Raw genomic sequence first — 8,409 nt, forward strand, 5'->3', positions numbered from 1 at the left:
CCCTTGCATGTTCAATTCCTACACTTGTTAGGTTTGTGGATTGTTGAGTAAATACACAATTTTTTGACTGAATTAATCCAAGAATAAATCACTAGCATGGCATTGACAGAAATGAAGACATGCTAACATTCAGTTATGCATGCACATGCTACACCAATTGCAGACACATCTACATATAACGCTAGCATGGATAAAACAGAAAATAATAGGAGCGGGATAGATGAGTTATACCCTCCAATAGGCCAGGCAGAAGCTGCAACGGCGGTGGCAGCAACCTTCTTCTCGGCTTCAAGCTTCTGGGCGGCAGGACGGTCGGCATCCGTTGGCTTAGACATGGTGATGACGAAGGTGTCGCATAGGGGAAGCCGTTGATCGGTGGCGAGCAGTCGCGTAGTGGCTCCCCAAAAACAAAATCACCGTTGTCCCGTACAGGATCGAGAGAGAGGCGTAGTTTCGAAGGCCTGCTTTCCCATCAACCATGTACGTGGTGAACGGGATGGAGTCGCCGGCGGCAGCAGCAGCAAAGGAATGACGTGCACGTGGAGGCATATGTGATCTGATTCGCGTGGCGACTAGGGTTAGCAAACGTCCCACATATATATGCACGGTCGCGTGGAAAGACATGGGCTGGACCCATGTCTGAGTAGGTAACAACCCATGATCTGATGCCTTAGATCGACGCTAACATATCTAAAACAGAAAATAATAGGAGCGGGATAAACAAGTTACATCTTTAGGGAACATGCTCCGTACGACCACCCTCTGTACAACCACCAACGTCCACTTTGCGACTAACCAAAAAACTCCACTCTGAGACTATGCAACATGCAACATCCACTCACCCGAGCGCGGGCCACATCTCTAGGTCACATGCTCTTTCAGGCAAGAAACGCCTTTTCCCTGGCCATATCCGACCCACGCGCGGCAGAACACCATCCCTCTGCCCATAGCCGCCGCTCCACACTAGAAAGACCATTCATTTACAATATGTCTAATTACCTTAAATTTTATTTTATGCAACTATTTTTATATGCATGGATGTAGTTATTTTTTTTCAAACTTCACTGCTAGAAGCTTACTAAGAGAACCGGGAACATGAAGTTCTTGATTGTTCGAGTAATAGAAATGACATATATAAACATAGTTTACGTGTTCTTTCATGCTTTTAATCTTTATTTTAGGCTTTAAATATTCATGGGCATTATTCCTAGGCTGCCAAGGCTACATAAATAGTGTCAAAATTACACTCGGTAGATACTGACTTTATTGATACCTTCTTGAAGATCATGAATGTGTTTGGTAATTACTATGGAATTAGATAAAAAATAGGATGCCAACCATGTAAGGGTAACACTACGTTCCATGGGGAAAAGTACTGGTTTACCATAAAGCTATTTCAAAGGCTTTCACATACATCGCAGCTCAAAAAGCTATCTTTGTGAGATTCGCTGACGAGTTGAACAAATACGTGTCAAATGTTAAGGCGATAGATCAAGAAAGGACTTGAAAGGCTGAGAAATGTGACTGTTGTTTTACATATTCTTCCGTCGATGAATGTGTTGAGATCATTTTCTATGATTTAAATAGACTTGAAGATGGTGGCTTTGTCACAAATAGTTTAATTGATATTTAGAAACTGTAAGTACACTCTTCTTAGTCTCTGATATGCTTCTAAGTAAAGTACGGAAATATAATGATGTACCTCATGTACACACTTGTAATGATCTCATATACTATCGAAACTTCAAAGCAATGCAATGCGTAAATAATGTTTCATTATGAATCAATTGTACTATGACAAATTATGAACAAGAAACACACAAAGGGACAAGTGATTGTCTTAAATTCCTCTATTTATTTTCTTGCCTAACATTTTAAGTTTTCTACTCCATACATTTACTTAATTTCTTATTGCACTTTGAAAGAGAAGGAGGAAGTCTGAATTTAAGAATATCCCATATCCGTTTTGCAATGTGAATGGATAATCAATCTATTTTTGTTTTCTTAACATGCATTTCGTTAGGTAGGTGTTTACGTTGGCCTATAGTGAAGGATTATCTCTCCAAGAATACATTTTGGGTGAGCATGTTTTATTCTATGGTGCAAAAAAACAAAACACTTGAGTCTCACCATCATATACATGGAAGATAATCAAAGAACGAGAATTCTTCAAATGGATTCGTATGTACATGAAATAGTACACAAATTTTTGAGATCCTTGCGGAGTATGTACTGTAAATACTCAAAATATTGGTGTAAATGTACTATTAGGTGTCGGCATAATACTTTAAAAACGTGTGTATGTTTTGCAGATATATGCAGTCAACGCTCAGAGTCAATGGTTTGATCGACACTAACATTACTGAGATAACTCGGAGGGTTATTCACTTCTAGCAAGCTTTGACACATGATCTTACCATCTTTTGCTGCCAGGTTCTGCAAAAGACAAATGGTTATGATTGTGGCATTTATGTTGTACAACATGAATAAGTTTATCAAAGACTGCAATGATAACATCTAGGTTAGCCAAATATAGACCAGACTTTCTTTTGACATTGTACAGAAGGCTCAGCAATTGACATGTTTCTAAGTTATAGCCATTTGTTTACCCTGACTTTTGATGTAGTTTGGCACAAAATGGTATAGACCAGAAGATGAATCTGCATTGAGAACCACTCTAAAAGATTTAATTCAAGTGAACAGAATGAATAGTTTTCGTCATGGTAGGTGTAATAGTGCAACGAAATGGGCAAGTAGCTTGATCAACTAGAATGGTGTTGAGAAATGATTGTGCTCATTGGTATAGCAATTTGCAGTCTAAAGATGCACATAGTGAAACACAAGCAACAGACATATGTCATCTAGTTGCTTAGTTGCATATTCTTTGTCGCATTTTTCCATTTGTACATTTGCATATTCTCAAGGTAAAAACAAAATATTTGTGTACTTATTGTTTTACCTGGTTGGATGAAACATGGTGTTGTAATATGCTTGTTCACAAGTTAGAAAAAGGTCATAAACATGATTCAAATTAGATGTTTTGTGATCAAGGTTTACTAGAATGAATGTTCAAGATCTCAAGGAATTTACAAGTTAGAATCTAAAGCACTTGTCGATGGACCGAGAGTAATTATAATATAAACACCTCAACAGGTTATGAAATAGCTATAGTAGTCCTCACTCATATTAGTATAACATTCCTTCGGAGCCTTGGGGGCATGTGACATCAAATATCAATATGATGGAGCAAACAGAGAGTGTTGAGCGACGGAGAGAGAATCCAGAGATAGGTGAACTTCTATTTTGGCGTTTGGAGAGGCGCACACGAAACCTTGGTGGATACACCGATGGGTGAAGTAATCATTCATTGTAGTCACTAGCGCCCCGGCGAGCTTCGGTTTCACTCCATGGTCATCGCTCCAGAGTTTTCTTATGGGCTTGTTAACCTAGTATTTTCACATTGAAACCCTATTTTGTGAACCTTGGATATACGCTTCCAAACCTGAACCCCTAGTCTCGAAGCGGCATGTTGGTCATCGGCTCCAGTTAAAAGAAATTTCAAATGGTCAACCATGTGTGTCATCTAAAATAAATTCAAACTTGAAAACTAAATTTTCTTTGTCCATCTATGGTCATCGAAACGAAAAAAATACAAAATAAAAATTGTGCGGAACAGCAAAATGAATTTAGTTGTTAAAGGTATTCAAAAGGTAAACTATGTGTGATCAATTTGACAAAAAAACATATTAAAAACTCCAAACATAATCCAGAAATCGAAGACTATTACTCAATGAAACTATGAACTGGTCAAGGGAATGGAATCACAACATCGCGGTGCATCTTTTTCATGTAGACCTTATCTCAAACTAAAGCACCATTCTGTTGATTAGGAGGTATTATTTGAAGGTGATTCGAGAAACTGAGGATAATAGAACACGTACAAAACTGCTACGTACAAGTGGAATACCGTGCCCATTTTGGTTTGGGCTGGGCATGGCTTGATTGAAATGGCCCGGTGTTCGCTGAGGAATAGGTTGATGAGCGTTTTGTGTAGTGTGCGGTCCACTTTTTTCTTGAAAACTAGGCAACCAAATGGGCCAGACATGGACCTCTAAAGCCTACTTAGATATTATGTGAGCAAACTAATAGACCCTAACTGCTTGTGCCATTCATCTTTTCTCTTACTTGTATATTATTTGGATATTGGTCTCATGGTCATTAAGTGGCACTCCACTTAGAGGCATGTTGTCGATGTCATGGTGGTTGGACCGCAACCACCTCGAATTGTACTCGAGCAGGATGATAGTGAAACTTGTGTTCGATTTTTGTCAATCTTCACATGGAGGCTTTGCTATTCCATTATCCACCTCCAAAATGTGTCTTTTGTTTAATTTGTGCCAATAGGCACATAAAGACAAACACTCAACTAATGCATCATACCCCCTATTTTATAATTGGCAAATATTTAATGATTACTCTTTGTTGCTGTAGTCTCGATGTCAACCTAATCTTCCTCCACTTTTGCACTCTCATTTCCCATCGGGAAGGCAAAGTCATCAATTCCAATTAAGTCACAATTGAACATTGCCATGAACGAGTCAACTGTTGGGTCCTTTTACGCACTACAATGCCAATATGCACGAATTAAACATCAACACATATCAGCAGTAGAAAACTTCATCGAACAAGTTGTGTGTCCCACCGATATTGTAGGCCTGCTCAGGCCGCGAGAGAGGAGGAGGAGGAGGGGACGTGGTGATTTCTTGGGGTGGCGGAAGCAGCGAGGGGTCAGCAGTGCATTGTTCTTCTTACGTGGTGGGGTACTATCCTTTCTGTTTGTCAAGACACACCATTATATCGTCGTCAGGCGACATTAGACCGATGTCGGTAGTTGTGGTAGGCACGAGCATGGTGCTAGCAGTGGTAGTGGCATAAGCGAGGCCAAGCCACAATGTTGACTGGAGCGGCGCACAACTTGTCTGTGGTTGGAGAATCGAGGAAGGAAATGGATGCGGGCCTTTCCATTGACTGCACGAGCTCAATCTCACAGGTCTATGGAAGGTAGGATTGCATTAGATGAGTGTTTGTCTGCACAGGCCTTTCCATTGACTGCACGGGCCTTGAACCATAGATCGAACAAAAAAAAGCCTATACGTCGGTGGTGCTTGTGCGGATGCAATAGGACGACTAAGAAGGATAGAGAAGGGTCATTCGTTGGGGTGTGACTCGCATACAGTTGCTCGTAACATCTACTGTTTGAGCCTACCGGGTGGAACTTCGATCCGTCAACACTGTCGCAACCGCAAATAGCAGGCGTTTCTCCGCGGATGTCATGTGCAGATCCCTTCTAGGCCTTGCGGATCATGCTATTACAGGAATTTGCTATGTTCCCTTGTAGCCCTAGCTACTAGAGTACAGTAAAGGGGACAAACAAAAAACACGCAGTGAAGGAAAATACCTTCATATCAAAGCTGCCATTTATCTTGTTGGTTAAGATGACGTAGATAGGTAGACTTTTCTCTAGCCACGGTCGCACGCATGGATTCTACGAGGGGGTTCACTTCATCACTTGAGAACAAAATAAATGCTTACGTTAAAGGTTTGACATCCCAGAGACATAATAATAAAATAAGAAAAAGATGAATCGTCAAACCTGGATGAACATGCCGTCCCCGCCAGACGATACTCTTCCTTGGGAGAGGCTACAGAGTGTGCTTCTTGTCGATGAATCTGAGGGCGTGTCCCTGTGCGATGCCGATGAGGATCATGCGTCCTCCCTTGAAGCCGCCACCAGGCCATATCCCATATGGACGCCTGATGCACCGCTGCCGACGTGTGGTAGTGATCAGGATCTGACCACAGGATCACCTTCAGGCAAGATTTACAGGTCTTCAGGGGCAAGACGGCAGCGGCGGCGCCATGGCCGGGACTGGTGGCGGCGGCTGCGTGCGAGCGGGGGCAGTCTATCGGCCGCCGTAAGGTGAGGGGAGGATGGGAAAAGGGTCGCCATCTGGATGTCGAACGGCTGGGCTTTTTCATCGTGCGGGTCTGCGGGAGAGAGAGCGACGAGAGCGGACGAAGGACGCGCAGAACTTATCCGGTGAAGCGTATCCGTAGTTTTCTTCTGATACAAAACGAACGTCCGACGAGTGGACAACCGTCAATTCAATTGGAATACTTTTTGGAAGCAACAACATTGTTTAGGAAGCAATGGTCCTTGTGAGTGGAAACAAATAAAATATCTTCAATTAACCATCCCAAGATTTGAGGAATTAGTATTAGAAAAGAAATATTCCCTCGGTAAACTAATATAACAGCGTTTAGATTACACTTTGCTTCGGTACAACTCCCGAAACATAAGGGCGGTTCAGATTAGCCTATAATTTGTTTCTTGATAAATGTTTACACCCGGCACGCCAGCGAACTTTAGGCCGGACGCGCACGGGACGTTCAATCGCTCAATCGTGCGAGTACGCGACAGGCGACCGGAGCGCTCTTTTCCAATCGTTTTTTCTCCCCTACCTTCTTCTTCCCCAATCGTGCGAGTACGCGACAGGCGACCAGGCATCAGCCCCCGCCGGCACCGCAAGCATACACGTCTCCGTCTGCGATGCCGGCACCCTCCGCCAAGCGCACGCCCCCTCGCCCCATTGGCAGCTCCAGTTTGCCCACTGGAAGCATGCATCTTATGTTCCTGACGGTTGAAGCTTTTTCCATCAAGGTTGAAGCTTTTTTCCCCGGTTGTTGCAGCATCTGCGAGATGGATTGCCGGTTCCAACGACCGTCGTCGAGGTCGTAGCTCCTCGTCGCCGCACCGATCGTAGCACGCGGTCAACACGGTGGTAGCAAAAAAGAGCATCGATTGTAGCAAATTCTAGTCGCCGTGGTCACCCATGTCACCGCTCGTCGCACCACCGTACGCCGGCCGCACCACCGCACACCAATGGAAGCAAATTCGTTTGTCGGTGGTAGGTTTTCCACTACCGGTAGCAACAAATTCGCAACGTGTCGTCGCTGGCCACACTTCATCGTCTTCCTGGTTGTAGGAAAATCAGGTGCCAGTGAAAGCTCCGCCTGTTGCCTGTGCAGCAAAAATCATGGATAAAAAGCTTCAACCACGAAACAACTCTTGGAGCCTTGCGGGAAAAGCTTCAATCAACGTGTGAAAAAGCTTCGACCACGAAAAGATTCAGTGGCCATGGGGAAAAAGCTACCAGCCATGAAAATAGCTTCAACCACAATGAAAAAAGCTTCAAGCGACATGGAAAAAAGCTTCAATCGGTACGGCCTACCAACGATGGTGCAAGCAGGGACACCGGGGAGCTACGGGCCGACGGCATGGCGGTGCTGCATCCATCGAGCTACAACCATCACCACGCGGAGCTGCAACCAGAGGGTCTGTTGCATGGGTGGAGCCGGGGACGAGGGCGGCGATAGGCGACGAGGACGGCCGGCGAGGGCGCCCAACGGCGAGGAGGAACGCCATGGTGGTGCTTCAAGCTCAGTCGTTTTCTCGCGGGGCAATGGCGGGCTATCGATGGTGCTCGTGGCATTGCAATTTTTTCTGTAGGAAAACGACTCGTGAGGAGGACGAAGCGGGGAACAGATCTGACAGTCTTTAATGCTGCATCGCGCGGCCAGGGCTCGACCGGCCCAACCGTTCGGCTGGCGCGCCAGCGCCTAGCGTCGCCCTTATTTTTGCATTGTAATACATGTCTCATTCATATGATAAAGATCAAAGTACAAGTCACGTAAGGACCAATAACATGACAGAACTGAAAAGATAGCAGAACATCTCTAAGTTTGACACCAACGACTATCACCTGTCTGCGGCACGACCACAGCAGCCACCAAAGAATAGAATAACGGATCACCTCCTCACCCGAGCTTGACGCGGCCCCGTCATTGATAATCAGCTTTTGCGGACCTCCAGGGTGGCTCCTCAAAAGTGAAGTCATTGCCGTTGAACGAATCAAACCGGGGCAACACACCGGACACGCCATCGAACTCTAGATCTGACACCCCACCACGGCTAAAACGTCGAAGGAGGAAATTACACTTGCAATCCATCAACCAGGAATCCACCACATGTTCCGTCTTTCAGATGTCGTCGATGCAGACCACAACGTGCATCCGCTCTTGAACTACCTCCCAAGCTCCGCGCCGATGCTGGATCAGACGTCGTCAGAACGGCGGAGCCCGAGGACACATGACCACCACGAGGATGCCACCGCCACACCATCCTTACTAGAACAAACTGGATTCCAAATCCATCCCCAATGATAGGACCAATCGTCTCATCGGAGTAGGATCCGAAGAAATTTTATTTAGCGCCGGCGCCGATGCCAAGACGATGAACAGCCTAAAAATCTAAGCTACTTTGCCCTAAACACGCGCGGATCGGGCGAC

The 8,409-nt window shown here is 44.8% G+C and overlaps 1 long non-coding RNA gene across 1 annotated transcript; it reads right to left on the minus strand.

Annotated features, from left to right (window-relative positions):
* Window positions 1–2,184: 2,184 nt before the first annotated feature.
* Window positions 2,185–5,921, minus strand: LOC119282770. Its single transcript, XR_005138862.1, has 3 exons — window positions 5,654–5,921; window positions 5,459–5,568; window positions 2,185–2,436 (listed from the first exon to the last, which is right to left on the minus strand). It is a non-coding gene; the product is annotated as an uncharacterized LOC119282770 (long non-coding RNA).
* Window positions 5,922–8,409: the final 2,488 nt, after the last annotated feature.

The sequence above is a fragment of the Triticum dicoccoides genome, chromosome 3B, assembly GCF_002162155.2.
Source record: "Triticum dicoccoides isolate Atlit2015 ecotype Zavitan chromosome 3B, WEW_v2.0, whole genome shotgun sequence".
Lineage (NCBI taxonomy): Eukaryota > Viridiplantae > Streptophyta > Magnoliopsida > Poales > Poaceae > Triticum > Triticum dicoccoides.